This window comes from Chanos chanos, chromosome 1, assembly GCF_902362185.1.
Source record: "Chanos chanos chromosome 1, fChaCha1.1, whole genome shotgun sequence".
Lineage (NCBI taxonomy): Eukaryota > Metazoa > Chordata > Actinopteri > Gonorynchiformes > Chanidae > Chanos > Chanos chanos.
The window spans coordinates 40,904,942-40,922,421 of NC_044495.1; the positions used below are offsets into that span (position 1 = coordinate 40,904,942).

The 17,480-nt window shown below is 38.9% G+C and overlaps 1 pseudogene; it reads right to left on the minus strand.

The window, feature by feature from the left end:
• Positions 1-526: 526 nt before the first annotated feature.
• Positions 527-15,656, minus strand: LOC115827731 (class I histocompatibility antigen, F10 alpha chain-like; annotated as a pseudogene).
• Between the last annotated feature and the right edge of the window lie 1,824 nt (positions 15,657-17,480).

Sequence of the window (17,480 nt, forward strand, 5' to 3'; positions counted from 1 at the left end):
CCCAAACCCCACACCCCACACACACACACACACACACACACAGACACACACACAAACTGCATGAGATTAAAGCTCAACAGCTAGCCACGTGCTGGCAGTATGACTGTAAAGAGAAGGTGATGTTTTCATTAGACCTCTGTGATATGATGAACATTATTATCACACTAATGGGTTAGGGTTAGGGTCACAGGTCATTATAAAACTAATGACCTGTATGTCATGAGTGAGAAAGAGAGGGAGAGAGAGAGGACTGATGTGGAACACAGATTTAGAACCTTAGAACAAAAGAAAACAGTAATGATACTAGTCTGGTCATATCTGATGAAGTGTAGTCTGATGTGTAGATAAGGCCTAGGCCTTGTGCCTACATGTCTATAAAGGTGTTTGTATGTGTGTGTGTGTGTGTGTGTGTGTGTGTGAGAGAGAGAGAGAGAGAGAGAGAGAGAGAGAAGGCGAGAGAGACAGAGAGTGATCGACACACCCTGTTGTGTGAGGAGTGAAGAGTTTTTAATGACTGGGCTCTTTTCTATTGACCTGCACACAGTGAGAATAGAGTGCTTATCTTATGAGACCATGTATGATAAAATATATGAGGACCAGACAGATGGATACGTAGTAACATAGATAGACAAATAGATAGAGAAAGAGAGAGAGGAAGAAAGAGAGGGTGAGAGAGAGGGAGAGAGAGAGAGAGAGAGAGAGAGAGAGAAGGAGGAGGGGGGAGAGACAGAGAGTGTATATATGATGTATGATTTATTAATATGAAAAATGTGTTTCAGAGCTTTGATACAATGGTAATCATATTATTGTCTGTTTTAACATTACCCTGTCACAACATTGAAAATGGTGCTTATATTAGAGTCTTATGTTATTTGGATTCCCTGTCACTGTTCTCTCTCCATGAGCTAATTACAAATGTCTGAATAACACATGTAGAAAAGACACAAAGTTTGTTTTATGTCAGCTCTGTCACTGGTCACTGTTCTCTTTCCTTTTGGTCAACAATTTCATTCACTGTGGTCAAGCTTATTTTCCATAACAGCTTGTCACAGCCTGCGCCTCAACTTTGGACTTTTATTTTGAAATGTCTTGCGCTCCTGTTCCGTGTGTGCTTCCACCCCTCACCTGATCCGGTTTGTTCCATTTATTAACCTCGTTTTCCCCTTGTTAATTTGCTCCAATCATGTTTGCCCTGTTTAGTTCTCCTCTTGTATTTAAGCCCTTGTGTTTGCCCTGTCCTTTGTCTATTGTTGTTTGTGTTTGTATACACTCTGTTTGGCGGCACCTTTTTCCTTACTGGTTTTTGTTCCTGTTTATTTATCAGCATTTTGTAAGTGAAGTCCTCCTTTTTTGTCACCACCATCGTTGTGTCTTGCGCTTGGGTCCTGCACCCCTCCACACCTGAAACAGCTACTGAATATCATATTCACTGTTCCCATGTAACACAAACATGGAAGTAAGGATTTAGTCACTGAGAAATTTTTAAAGAATATTCTACTGTTGTTTAGGTTATGGTGCACAGTTATGTCATTACCATAATACAGGTCTCACCTCCAGTCTGACTGATGCGTTGCTTAGGAACCATTATGTTTTTCACCATAGAGATCCAAGTCTGACTGTCCCCCACTCCTGCCTGGGAATCTCTCAGTGTATGACAATGGCATATTGCATGAAGGACTCTTCATCCACAATCCTCACTGTTACAAACTAAAGAAAATTTCATATCCCAGAAGTTTCTATGCAGATGTGTCGCAGGGAATGCATCACTGACAGTCAACAGAGATTTCATTATTACAGCATTTTTACAGCATATATTTATAAAGCCTGATTCAATGTATGAACCTCAGAGAAAAAAAAGAAGAAATGTTCTGAAGATAAATGAATCTAAGAGAAAGACGTTAAGGATCATTCTGTAGGACCACTGTATAATTTGGCATTCATCTATCATATGAAAGAAAAGAGTGAAAATTATATAAAATACCAGGTGAACATTCAAGCATGATTGCCATGACAATAACCCCAAATGCATTATGGGCTTCTGTGTCATGGGTTAATCAACAAAACATTGAGGAAGGAGGGTGCACTCTTGATAACCCAATCAAGTATTGAACAATCAGTTCAAGAATCATAATTTCTAACTGCTTTAAGAAGTATGTGTCCATGAAAATGTGTAGCATTTGTAGTTGGGCACACCTTAATGGATTCAGAGTCTGCTTTGGAATAGAAGTACCTGTCTCTCAGTTCACACATGTACTAACCAGCTCATTATGTTTAATTACACAAGAAAGAAAAGTCTGACATGGTCTACATTCTACATTCATTTGAAATGACTGGCCTTTCACAAGCCTATTACAACTTTTGTTGAGCAGAATATCTCTTATCAGAACAGTCTTCCAGATATCATAGATGTGGTGCACATTTGCAAACATATTATGACATAAGTTTTCAAGGACCCTATGTTGTGGTTTAACGGTACATTGCAGTAAGAAGCAAACTACATTTCTTAATGAAAAATAGATGGCAATGCTGGCTGTGAATAGCCTATGATTGGCTACACACTGCTGTAGGCGCCCATGTGCAGTTGTGACGTCACGAACACTGCAGTTCAGAACAGGCAGTAGAAAGGCATGTTTTCTTCACATAGATCATATGGCTTTAGGAGGAAAATGCATGTTTTCATACTTTGACAATGTTTCCATAGCACATTCATCTCAGTGAATTCAAAAGGGTAAGGAAAATTGTGATTTCCATTCTATGGTACCTTTAATGCACTATAGGCTGTACCAACTACCTCTGGGGGCACTATATGACACTAGGTGGAACAAACCATGGTGTGAACCGAACCATGAGTTCTGTGTACCGTTACACCCCTACTATCTAGTGATTTTCTCAGCGTGTTATTTAAGTATATCACTATTTCCCAATATGCTTTTTCCACTTGACGTTTATTAGATGAAGTAAACATAACAATGTGTGACTTCTGCAATTTGACTGAGTGAAATAGGCTCGTTGTAAATGCACTGATGCTATTTTTAGTTTAGAGTTCAGAGGTGTTTCCTAAATGATGTCTCAGAACAGAGTATGACAATTGCAAACTAACAGACCACAAACACACACCATATACAAAGACCACTTTTACCTTTTAACATGATCTCATTGGAGTCATCAGAGGCCACAGAGTTAGAATCTGAATATACAATAAAAAACAGAAAATATACCAGTTTAGATGTGGATCATTAGTCATGATACTGGTGTCCAATTCTAAAACACCTCCTTTTCTCTTAAGGTCCTTTTGTTTTAGAAACACACATTCATGGCTTTAAGGAGACTTTTTTTTTCTCAAATAGTTTCCCAATTCCCAAAAGCTAAAGGAAATATTCATTGTCTCCCTGTTGTTTCATAGAAATATAACACAATACTCACCTTTTTTCTTCTCACCACCTAAAAAAGCTGTCAGAAAAATCACATTAGTTTAAAGAAGCATAATTTAGACAATTTGTTACATTAATTTGTTTGCATAATAATGAAAAAACACACTCATACACACCATTCTTGTATCTCTTCCACAAGAGGAACCCAACAATAGCAGTGATGAGGACTAACACTACAGCTACAGACAGACAGCTGCCAATGATAACAGCCATGACATTAGAACCTGTAACAAACACCAAATGTTTCTGTGTAATAATATTCATATCAAAAACATAAAACACCATCTACACATGACACAAACATACAAACACAACCACATTATTATGTTGTTATGGTGTAGTTATTTATAGTTATGTTATGATTCCATTTTTTTGACTGTAGTCACTTTTACATATGGGCATTGCACATATAATCACAGTGGAGCTGACTCTTCATCTTTGATACACTAATGAAGCCTTTTAAATCCAGCTCTAATTGTTCTTTATTTTTTTCTCTCTTACCAGAGTTGGTCTTGCTATTCTCCACATCCTCAGTCAGTGTGGTAGAGCTCATTCCTCTGCCAGTAGAACTGTGCATTCTAAACTATTCTATCGTTTGTTAGTTACTGAACTTATCTCTGTCTCCCTACATCTAGGATCACTCTCTCTTCCCTGCCTGCTTCTCATCTGCCGTCTACTTGCTCAGCCACGTTCACAGCCCTGCCTCTGTCGTATTCCATCCCACCACACACTCAGTCCTGTCTTCCCTCATCTGCCTCTTCTACATCACCAGCCGTTACCTCTGTGCTCTCAGTCTTGCCTGCTAACATTCCAATCTCCATTCATCTCCATTTACCAGCCCTGCAATAAACCTATCCTCATTCATTCTGTCACTGAGTCTGTGTCCTGCATCTCGGTTCTCTCCATCGATTACAACAATATAAACTTATAGAAGTATAGAAGTGTATACTTATTATATAGATATATAAGCTGACATATTATATATTGTCTATAATTTGATATACTGACATTGAGTAGCACCGAACTGTTAGTTTAACTACAATATGAAATTTCAGTTTCTTCATTACCACTAACTCCAATGAGCTATGCTAATAAGAGGGCAGGTAAACAGAAGAATACAAAATGCAAAACACAAACAGTTCACCTGAAAAATTAGCGCATTTATGATATACATTTTCAGAGGATCACTGACAGACTGCATAGATAGATGTATGTAGAGTGTGTAGAAGATGTGAATTTCCACAACTTTAATAAGCTGACTTTGTAGAAGCAGAGGTTTATAGAGATATGTTACCTTTCTTCTCTAAAGTCTCCTTGCCATAGCTCACATATTTCTTCAGCCAATTGACACACGTGTTCTCCAGATAGTTCTTCCGGGGTTGAGCGATAGATCTATCAGCTGCCCACTCGTGTTTGGTGATGACAGTTTGTGGGTTAGCGGCTGTCCAGGTGATGGTGCTCTTATCCAGAGCAACGAAATCTTCTCCATCATAGCCATACTGGTCATATCCTCGTTTCCAGCTCACAGCCGTACATCAACTGCCATGTGTGAATTCCTGTTCAGATATGAGTACACATTAAAACACTCACTACACCTCACTGACACTCATAAACCAACAAACAGGAGACCCTAGAGTAACACATACACATTCATGCTCCGACACCCTCTACAACACACACACACTATCACACTCTACAGGCCACCCTGTGCTGATGGGAGTAAAACACAGCCATGTATATGAGGTGTTTTTTTTAACATTCTCTGAGAACAGGCTTTCCTGTGTCACCTACACAACTCACACTGGTAATGTTACAAGCCAGCAGTCACAGCAGTTATTGTTTGTTCCTCTGGATTACAGTCTATTCCTCTGGATTACAGTCTGTTCCTCTGGATTACAGTCTGTTCCTCTGGATTACAGTCTGTTTCTGAGGATTACTGAATGAAAATAAATGCACTCAAGATCTGTCCCTCTCATGACAGCACATCCCATAAATCAGCTCTCTGTAAGCAGTGTTGCATTAATGAATGTGGATCACACATTTGAATCAAAAAGACACAGCGGGTTAAGTGCGTATTATTTCAATATATGTGTGTTTCTCAGTCTGTCTGTGCGTATTCTTTATATGTATGTGTGTTTCTCAGTCTGTCTGTGTGTATGTGTGTCTCTCAGTCTGTCTCTGTGTATTGTTTATATGTGTGTGTGTTTCTTAGTCTGTCTGTGTGTATTAGTTTGTATGTACATGTCCTTCTCAGTGTGTGCTTGCTGAGATGATTAAAAATGGAATAGTACAGCACTGATTCAGAATCATATTAGTTTGTAGGGCTTTGTGTGTGTAAATTTGTTAGCATGTGTAAGGTTGTTTGTGTGTAAGTTTGTTAGTGTGTGTAAGGGTGTTATTGTGTGTAAGTTTGCTAGTGTAAAAAAAAAAAATCTTTTTGGACCACTGAGACATGAGACAGAAATTGTTTTATTCTATTCTGAATGTAAAAAGACTGAAAGTGACAGTAAATGTGAGACAGAAGAACTGTTTATGGTACAGTCATATGATTGATTTTTGGGTTATTAAGGCATCAGACAGAAATTGTTTTTTTTTTTTTTTAAATAAACAATCAGAATATTTTGGTTAGCCACTGTTCACTAGAAAGTCAACTGCTTAATAGAAACACATCATCATTTGCCATGTTATATGTGGGCGATATTTTATTATTTTATTTATTATTTGATCATTTTTGGCACTCTGGGTTCTCCATAGACATGGACAGAGTATTTAGATATCAACTCTCACATTTATTAAACATGATCATCAGTGTGTGTAGATTCAGTGTGTGCAGAGTCAGTGTGTGTAGAATGAGTTGATTTGAAGTGGCTAAATCTCTCCTGTGTAGCACTCCTGTACTTGCAGCCCCGGAGTTTTCTAAAGCCTTCAAATTAGAAGTAGAAGCAAGTGCTGGTGGGGCTGGTGCAGTTTTATTGCAGGAAGATTCCCAAGGCATAGATCATCCAATCAGTTACTTTTCAAAGAAATTCAGCAAATATCAGTTACATTACAACAGTATTGAAAAGGAACCCTTAGCCCTTTTGTATCAGGGGTGGAATTAACAAAAATTAACTGATAAAAATGGAGTTGATGAAAATGCATGTGAACTGAAAAACAGAGCGGTAAAAATGCATGTGAAATAAAAAACAGAGTGACAAATTATCAAGTGATTTGATTAATTCAAAGCTGATTTGATTTAAACAGTCCTGATGTGAAGAAAACAGAGCCGTGTTTCATCATTGTCATTCATCATTCATTATTCACAACACAAAATTGCCATTTCTCCTTTTGGGAAAGTAGACTCAGGGGTGGAGGTAACAAAAATTAATTAATAAAAATGGAGGTGATGAAAATGCATGTGGATGGAAAAATAGAGGGTTAAAAATATATGTGAGCTAAAAATAGAGTGATAAATTGTCAGTTGATTTGATAAACTCGACTGACATTTATCATTTACAGCAAGCAATTTTTGTTACTTCCGCCCAAAATGTCTGTCACCCCATGAAGCCACATGGGATTCCACTGATTTTCCTGTAGGCTGCGGGAGAAGCTTCTAAAAAAGACAAACAGACCAGCGGAGAGCGAGGAACATACTGAGAGAGATACTTGTTGTATTTTTGAGCTATTAGTTGTGTTATACGGTGTTTGTTAAGTGTTCCTCCTTTGTCTACTAAAGACACCGGTCATTGATTGTGTGAGTTGTTGTGAGTGTTGTGTTTGTTTCTGCTGAAGTTTGTACATAAGAGTGTTTGTAGTTTTGTAGGTGCAAGGTTAACATCTGTTCTGTTTCCGCTCTGGGAGCTGTAAGGGTGAGCTGCCATTTTTTGTTTGCTTTATCGTTTTCCAGTGTTTTTTTGGTTAGATAGGGAGCCAGTGTAGTGCCTGTCTTTGTTTTGCCTTTTCTTTTCTGGTAGAATAAGTAGATTTTTCCAAATTAGTTTTTGTTTTGTTTATTATTTTGGCCTTGGCAAACCCCGATGCTATAGGCCTTTTTCACGCTGCCATATTGGAAGGCAGCAGGAGTTAAAGTTACTTCCATTCAACAATGGCTACGCCTGCGAAGATGTGTGTGTCTCTCTGATGTTCTCCAGACCTTTGGGAAATCTACCAAAATTCCGGCTCTCACAACTTGCTGAAATGGTGGATATATATTGCAAAACAAAATGATCCAAACTGGATTGTGAATATAAACTGCTACATGAACAGTTATCTTTAATTATGATGGTAATGTCAGCTAGCTACAGAGAGATGGCTACCGTTAGATCAAGCCACCTAGCAGCTTGTAAATGCACTTCAGTAAAGCTGTGAAATGAAATTATCCAGTTGTTCATTGTCATAACATACCCTATGATAGTTTAATATTCATTCATGTTTGTTACGTGCATGTTCTTTTTGGTATAGTGTCCAACATAGTGGACGGTAGTGTTGTAATACGAGCACAGTGCTACATTAAATATCTTAGGGGACAAAAGGAACAAGAGTGCAGAATAAATTATTGTTTGCATCAGTCTGTTGAAGGAGATGCTTTGACTAAAATAATATTGAAAACACGCGCAACAATTGGCTATGGTTTGTAAATAAAATTATGTTGTCAATGGTATGCATCAGACTGATTGGTGTTAACTGCACTGTGTGTATCAGACAGACTGATTTGTATTAACTGCACTGTGTGTATCAGACAGACTGATTTGTATTAACTGCACTGTGTGTATTAGACAGACAGGGTGGTGAGGGCTTTCCGCCCCATTGTTTTCCATGATGGTTCTAGTAAGTGTGTGCATGTGTGTGTGTGCATGCACTCGTGTGTGTGTGTGTGTGTATATGTGTGCGTACATATCTGCTGACTTGCTTTGGTTGAAGCGTTCGCCAACTATCTGGATGCTGTTCAGGAAGACTGGCTGGTTACCAGTGGCAATCTGAGTCTGGCTTTCCCAGTAATCCGCTCCCTCTTTCTCTTTGATCCATTCTGTTTTAGGAACAACTCTTTTCATGTCACTGTCGTAGTACATGAACTGCACACCATCCACCAGACCCACAATGGTGAACTCTGGGAAGTGGATGTCTCCTGACACAGCCGTGTAGAAGTATTTCAGAGAGTGTGGAAATTCCAGTTGAAAACCAGTAGGAAATCCCAGTAGAAAACCAATTGAAACCCAGTAGAAAACCAATTGAAAACCAGTAGAAAACCAACAGCAATTTCAACTGGTTCCTATTGGTTTTTATAAGGAAATTGAAACACATTCAACTGGTTTCATAACTGGTTTCTACTGGAATGCCCAGTAGAAAAACCAATAAAAATTTCTACTGGAATGTATTGGTCTGAACTGGTCTCAGATGGTCTGTATTGGTTTTAGCTGGAGACAACTGGGTTATTGAGTTCACGTGAACTCACGTAGTGTGTGAAATGTTACAGTTGGTAAATGGATTAAAGTTTACTTCCACCACGTCCTCACAGGCTGAGAACACACACACCTTTGTATACTGCAATCTATATATACACCTTGATAATAAGAATTTAACAGAGAATACTGAAATACAGGCAACAAGTAAATGTATAAGGAATGCCTTTATTGTCGTAAATGTACAACGAGAGTCAGAGTGCCAACACAGAAGGAATTAAAATGTAACTACAAAATGCAAACATAAAGAAAATATAGAAACAAAAATACGAATATAAAATCATTTTTAAGTGGCAGTGCAGTGCCTCAGGAAATGTTTTGTTTGATTGATTTAATAGACAATACAGTACGTTGGAGGATGGAAATTTCTAAACATTTAAACGGCAGTGTCAAATTCTAGGCTACTTAGGCCTAAACATGGTTATAACCAGGCATACAACATTCGCTGGTAATGGTACAATACAGAATTTCACTTTTAAAATCATACTTTGTCGTTCTTAATGGCGGTGACCTCCCATCCAGCGCTGCCTTTGTCGTTCTTAATAGCGGTGACCTCCCTGATGGGCGACGCTGTTTCCGTCCTTATTTCGGGGAGGGGGGCCTCTTGTTCTCCGCTGTCGTAGCGAGTTCTCGATCGGCTGCATTATATAAAATCCGTAACTATGTACTCACTAAACGCATTAACAGCAGCAGGCATACTCAATATAAAGCCGTATCTACAAACAGCTGTTATCTGGCCAGCCTAATGTTATGGTTAACTAAAAACGAACAGTCGCAAGCGTGTGCTACATTGAAATATACAGTCTCAACGGGGACACACAGGAACTGATTCGGTAACGTTATCACCTCTCTTTAACTATAGTTATAACTATCAATATAACTCTACTAGCATACAAGCCCACGAAGTGAGTACTTGTTTTTGTCATATGTAAAAGCTAAAGTAAGTTAAGTAAGATATGTTAAACACGTAATGCAATGAGTAGCTTACCGGTAGTAAAACCTGGCCTTGGTAATAGGCTCCGTCGTCCAAACACCCAGTACTTGGTAGTTTCGTCGAAATTGTTTATACGAGAAGAGGGAACAACAGCCCGATAATTAGCCCATATGGCACCCTGTGCGAAACCCCCCATTCAGGAGAATTTTGGGTTTTTTTCCCTCTCGGTTCGGGACTTTATTCATGTGCGAGAACTTTTCGTTCGTTGTATAAACTGTGGGGACTGGTTGGACTTTGGGGCACCGGGAATGATTTGTAAATTAGCGTTTGATGTATTTTATTGTTGTTGTTGAAAGTAGGCTTTCCGACGTTTGTTTCTGCTTGTGTTACGACACATGAGTGTTGATTTGATTTATGTTAATGCACGTTTGTGTACACAACAATCAGAGTCCTTTTGTCGTTGATAAATATTTTTATTCGAATTATAAAACAAAAGAAACGAGAGAGATTCTGTTGTTGCTTTCACATATTTGTTGCAGGCTCAGCTGGCAGCGTCCATGGGCAGTGAGAATCAGATTCGCCCGTACCTATTTTGCGTTTGTTCTATTCACCTTAGAGTTTTTAGTAAGGCGAATTGTTACATGCTAACTTTGCCCAGGTCTAATATATTACCTTAACAACTCAAGCCATTCGTTGATTGTCTCCATCTTTGTAGGAATTTGGAACATCCCTTGTTTTCAGTTAATTTATGTGGATAAATCCCCCTCTCTCTGTGAGGTCCAATAGTATAGTTTAGATTTTGCACAAAACAAAACAAGCATTTAAAAGAACTCATGGATATAATCACAGAGAACCACAGAACTGCAGGAGGGTACACAGTGATTCCGCTAGGCACTGGACATACCTTGGTCAGATTTTTACAATGTAGATGTGCTGACATTTGTCTGTTTAAAATGCATTGAAATTGGAAAAGATTGTGAGTTCACTGAATGATTTACAGTGGAGAAATGTTTGCACACTTTGGCAAAGGCATGAATCCTGACAGATGGAAACACTTTACGATATGTGTGTCTGGACTTTAACAGCCTGGGGAATCAATAGTGTGAAAGAGTACTTTAACGTCTTAAAGTGTTTTATAGTAAAGGGTGGAGTAAACCTAGTAATATAATCTCTCTGTGCAATGTGATCTGTGAATGTTCATGTCTGTGTGTGGGGAACGGATTTAATCACTCCTTTTCAAAGCGAAGCAAGTAACTACATGTATATTATTTTGGTCATAGAGCTGATTTAAGGGTAACTGTACTGAAACTGTAAACACAGTAATTTATCACTACTGACAACTGAATCAACATGCTACAATTAATACATGAGAAAGAAAACAATCATTTTCAAATTTTTGTTTTATTTGAACTTCTAAACACTGTCAGCTTTTTCATCTTTGTTTTTGAACACTTTATGTATTTGCATTGATTCATTTTTTACATTGATTCATTTTATCCAAAGAACTTGTATAAAGACTCCATACAAGAGGTGGATAGCTAAACTGACATGAGACAACAGACAATCCTGGCTAAGAAGTGCCATAGTGAGGCTGCTGATAGTATGACAAAACAAAAGTAGAGAACCTAACAACCAGAGGTAAACTGGCACAGTGCAGATCGCTGCATGATCCCATACCAAACCGTGACACAATTATGTCCTGCTATGGGCTGATGTACTGCAACTGATGTACTGTAGACCATGCAAAGAGAGAAAACATGCCTGATGTAATCATGGTTTATCAGCACCATTTGTCCCTATGGAGACAGATAGTGTTGTACAATATGCATGTTAAAAAAGATGAGCAGATGAGTCTTTAAATGTTAATGGAATATGATTAAATTTATTAAGCATTAAATTATTATAAATTAAGAATTTAAACTATTAAACATTATTATTAAATTATTTATTTACACTTTCAATTTAAAACAAACCCCATGTCAAAGTTACTACTAATTATGTTGAGGAGGTGTAGAAAAATATTACTACTAAAAAAAAACAGCAATTACAATTATGGAGCAGTACAAATAAAATGTTTTTAGCCAAAAATAAGAATAAAATAAACAAGCAAATTAAGAGTCCCAGAGTAGTTGGGAATATTGCTGGTGGGGCACTAAGCAGAGCATGCCCAATATCTTCACTGTGTCACCAGGCAAAACTGTACACAATCACTACAGGACAACAGGCCAATATAGTTTGTCGTGTGTTTCAGATCTGATGTAATGAACTTATATCTTTATTTAGCTTTGCAGGGGCCAAAATGCTGTGTATTCATTCTCACTATCACAGGACAATTCCCAACAGAACAGATCTCAGTGCAGTAGAGTCCACACACTATTTACACAACTAATATGAGATGATTGTTATATTACAGCAAAACAGATTATCAGAGACAGAGAGAAGCTGAATTTTACTTATCAATCAGTGCTAAACCTGTAGATGAACCTGCAAATGAATTTATGATTAGTGACTGTATGTGGGCTTATGTGTCTGTACTCACATCTGTTTGTGTGTGTGTGTGTGTGTGTGTGTGCGTGTGTGAAAAACATGCACATATACACGCACACACATACACACTTACCACTGTTGGATCTCTTCCATATGAAGAATCCAACACTAACAATAATGAGGATGAAAACTACAGCCACAATGCCCACTATGGTGATGATGCTCACATTCTTATCAGGAACTAAAGCAAATCGTAAACGTGTTGTTACTACTAAAATGCAAGCACACTATCATATTCTGTAAAACGCACTGTAGCTTTCTCCTGCCAGTGAATACAGAGATGATAGTAGTGGAGATTCCAAGTAAAAATGCTTCAGAGAGTTCCCTTTTAGTTACCTTTAAACTCTCTCTTACCCCAAGTCTGGACAGTCTTGTCTTGACAGCTCTTGTGATCTACAACACAGGAGTACTGATGCTGATTCAGCTCCTCAGCTGAGACTGTCAGTCCGGTGCTCTTCTGGAAGGTTCCATCTTCATTGGGCAAAATCTCTCCCAGTTCCACACCTTCGTTAAGATCCTCTCCATTTTTCTGCCAGGAAACCATCACTTGTCTGGGGTAGAAACCTGTGGTATGACACACCACTGGAGAAGAGGGATCCCCCTGCAAGAGTGAGACCTCAAGAGAGACTGGAAAGAGAGAGAGAAAGAGAAAAGAGAGACAGAGAGAGATAAGAGGTGTCAGAGGAAGACGTGTGTGTGTGTTTGTGTGTGTGTGTGTGTGTGTGTGTGTGTGTGTGTGTGTGATTAGTATTTAGGAGAGATGGGGGTCAGGGTAAAGGTGACAAAGCACATTGCTCTGCTAATGAGATTAACTGGATAAATGAAAGATGAGTGCAAGTAAACAGACTCTGAGATATAAGTTTAGTGACTAACCTGGTGGAAATAAATAGTAAATCACTGCCTAAGAGAAGAATCTTATGACTTTGTTCTTCTAGTAGAACAAAGCCATAGGACTCTTCTATTAGGAGGTATATGACTTACTCTGCCTGTGTTTCACATCCACAGATATAATATCCTCTCCATCATATCTAAACTGAGCAAACCCATTTATGACTCCAGTCTCATCCTCCCACTCGCAGCCAAACACACTCTGAAGTGTGTGCACACCTGAGAGAGAGAGAGAGAGAGAGACAGGGAGATCATGGGCCTATTAGCTTTCCAAATGTGAGGGCAGGTCTACTTGTTTATGTGAGACTGAATGTGAATATATCAAACCAATCAGCACAGGCTCTATATGTCACAGGTCACATGCCTCCCAAATGCAAGACTCATAACCACATAACCATAAACTTTCTGTGTGATGTCTTTGTTAAAAAAGAACTGTGCAGCTTAGTTTTGAACATATTTAAATTTGATGACTTTTAGAAAGGAAACCATTAAAGATGGCTTTGCAGCAATGCCGTGCACCAAAATTTTAGCTTCCTTGAGGCTGAGATGGACCGAGGCAGATAATGATAAACTCGAGAACAAAGGCTACTTTGGGTACAGAGTTTATACGTGCACTGAAGGGAGTAAAAGACAACTGTACACTGTGGATTATTGTAGAGCATGTAACTGACATGTTCTCAGTGTCTATGCACAAGTGGTTGGATTTGACAATACAGCTTGGGGAGCTATCATCATTTCAGTTTAACTTCATAAAATTGATCGTCATTCATCACCTGATAATGTAGATTAAGGAAAAAAGGAACTGAGATGGAAATGGATAAATAATTGGCTTACGAGGGTGAGTACTGTCTTATTCTGTCTACCTCCAGGCGCACTAATGTCACACTTATGTACAGCAAATGTGTTCTCTGCATCCAAATTGAGATCAGAACGCTTTTTAAATTTTAAACACAGAATTCTTTACAGAAGTCTGTCGAGGTGATTCAGGCATCTAGACTGGATGCCTGCTGGGCGCCTCCCTGTGGAGGTGTTCCAGGCACGACCAACTGGGAGGAGACCACAGGGCAGACCTAGGACATGTTGGGAGGATTAAATATCCCAGCTGGTGGATGTGGCTGGGGAAAGGAACATCTGGGTTTGAATGATTTGGCAGGTTGGATATGTTCTGACAGCCAGTCTGTTGCCAGCAGCCTAATGGTCTTACACTAATATGGTAATTATCATTATCTTTATTTTTTTGTGCCTTACCACCAAAAGAAAACTTAAGCAAAGCAAATCAAGTGCAGGCTAGTTCACTGAGAGGGTCACAGGCCAGACTGGCCATCCACAACCATGACCACTTGAATGCAAACACCTTAATTTATTTTATGAACAATCAGTATCTAGTTACACTGACTACAGCTTTTTGTGGAAATATTATCATGTCTTTAATCATAATGTTGATACATGAAACTTGTCTTCTAACCTTTAAAGAGTTGAACATACATATTTAGACAACTATAGAGAGAGAAAGACAGCTGTGCTAAGGTGCATGAACCCAAGCCTCAGATATGGGACCTAAGTCATCATTAGCAATTTTTTACAATTTGTTGTAGCTCAACCAATAAGCTGGCAAAGAGAAAGCTCCCGTTTGGTAGGTGAAATGTACCTACTGGTTGGGTAGAGAAAATAGCACAGGTGGCCAGGACAAGAGCTGTAATAACAATTTGCAGGTGAAGAAGTAGTGTACTGAGAAACAGGACAAGAATCTATACCCAATTCCTACAATGCTCTATGAGCTGAAAAGACTGTTGTCTCTACAATAGATGAATGACCTGTGTGAGCATCCATACCTGTTGACTGGTAAAAGTGTTGCATTGCTGTCTAGGTGTTGTTATTGTAGGCTAAATGGGTAACATTCAGAGTTGATGCACTAATTGTAAGTCGCTTTGGTTTAGAAGGGTCTGCAAAATGCCAAATTGTAAACTATAAATCTGAGTCAGTCTGTTCCAGTAATCTGCCCCCTCATTCTCTCTGATCCACTCTGTTTTAGAGATGGCTCTCTTTATGTTGCTGTCAAAGTAGATAAATCCCTCACCATCCACCTGGCCCACCACAGTGAACTCTGGGAAGTCGACAACTCCTGACACAGCTGTGTAGAAATACCTCAGAGAGTGAATGTCTGTAAAAAATCATGGGGAAGACATCAGATCGCATACTTATTTTTGGCCAGGAGTGCTCCAAGGCCCAAAAAACAATTCTAAAAAAGTCTGAGTCCCTATAGGGGACAGTTAACGCTGGTGCCATTTCATGTGGCTGTGGAGGCCGATGCGTGAGCCACACATTCGGGAGGGAGCCCAGATGTTGGGGTAATACCGGCTGCCCAAACAAGTGAAGTAGATTAAAGTCTGCAGACTAACCTATGCCAAGCTTTGACATCATAGATTCATCTGCACATGCTGGAAATCCCCTGAGAGGAGCACTAACAGATTCAGGTCTTACAGTGCCCTCTACAGGTCACATAATTAATTTTTCCTCCTCCCTCAAAACAGCCTGGTTACGTTGATCTTTTGTTGATTTGGTTAACCTTTTGTTGATTTGGTTAATGTGAACCCGTTATCATATATTGTACAAAACGCAGATAAAATATCACAGATTCGAAAGTAAATATATATTTATGAAGATCATTTGCACATAGTTTTCATTTTGTTTGCTCTTACCCTGTCATTGATACAAACAGAAAGTTAGCATTTGACAAGAACCAGGAATTGACAAACAATGACTCATACTTGTTCATGTTTGTCATGAGTCTTACCCTACAGCATTCTTTAACAGTTATGACCAATGTAGCGCTCACCAAAACTCCCTTACAATACAACACACTACCCTAAGTGCTTCTCTCCCATGGGAAATTAATCCATATCTCAGTTATTTAACCTGAATCTTGCCTGAAGTGAAAATGTAATGAAACAGATATTCAGAGGCTCCTTTGACATAGCCCAGTCAGGTGTGTTTATGTCAAGATAAAGCAAAAGCCTGTGTAAACTGAAGGCCTGCAGGAAGACAATATTATAACTCCAGATTACAAAGACAACGCCAAAACACAGGAATGAGAGTCTAACAAAAAAGGAATGTACATATGCCCTGTCCCTGTGGTTTTTCATGCCCCTCTCTCTCTCTCTCTCTCTCTCTCTCTCTCTCTCTCTGTCTCTGTGTCTCTCTGTGTCTCCCCCACTCGTTGTCTCTCTGTCTCTCTCTCTCTCTCTCTCTCTCTCTCTCTTTCTCCCTCTTTGACTCATTCTCTAGGTTTTCAGAGCAGATGAGTCGGTGCAAGAATGAGGGCCTGTCAGATTTCACTCCTAATGAAATGAATGGGTGAACTCTTAGTTTCTCAAAATTCACGATACATGCGTAATGAAACTAAGTTATGCATCCTTCAGTTAAGATGGCATCTGTACAGTTAAATTTATATTAGACACTGTCATGGTGACGTTTATATTGTATTGATACAATGTCTTGTATTAGTGAGTTCATTGCTTTGATACAAATCTGGACGTAGCTCTGAAAATTACAGAATTATTTTATGGACAGAATTTTAGCAAGAGATACAATGGAGAAGAATATTTATTCACACATAGAGCAGCAAACCATGTGGAGAAGAATTCTGCCTCTTAATGACTCCGTTTTACTGTGATAGTGGTAAGGTTGCAGTACTATCCTGGGGAGGTTTTTTTTGTTTGTTTTGTTTTATTTTGTTTTGTTTATTTTGTTTTTTGTTTTTACAAACTAAAACTGATTTTGAAGGACTGGGTTTCAATGTTAAACAAACTGTCAGTATTTAACGTATCATACTAGTTTACAGGGATAATCCGTTTAAACTCTAAGCAGTTTCTGATCAAGACGTAATGTTTTTGTTTGTTTGTTTTACCGCCTGCGCTTTGCTGTGTGCTGAGCCAGTTTCTCCTGAGCTCATGAGAACTCTGACTAAGCTTTCCCGCTTCTGATAAAACGTGATAAAAACACCGCGGAGAGAGGAAAAAAGTGGATTCGGTTCGCCCTCTAGAGGTACGTGTAGGACGTGGACCAGTGTGTACGCCCTTTTTGGGATCACGCAGAATTCATGCCTGCAAATTCAACTGCGATGTTGGAGCGCCACCAAATGTAAGCAAATATTTAGTGTTTTATTGTGAGAACGCTTAATAGTAAAATATTAAAATTTTGTTAATTTTGCATGGCGTGTTGTATGGAGATATAGTATAGTTT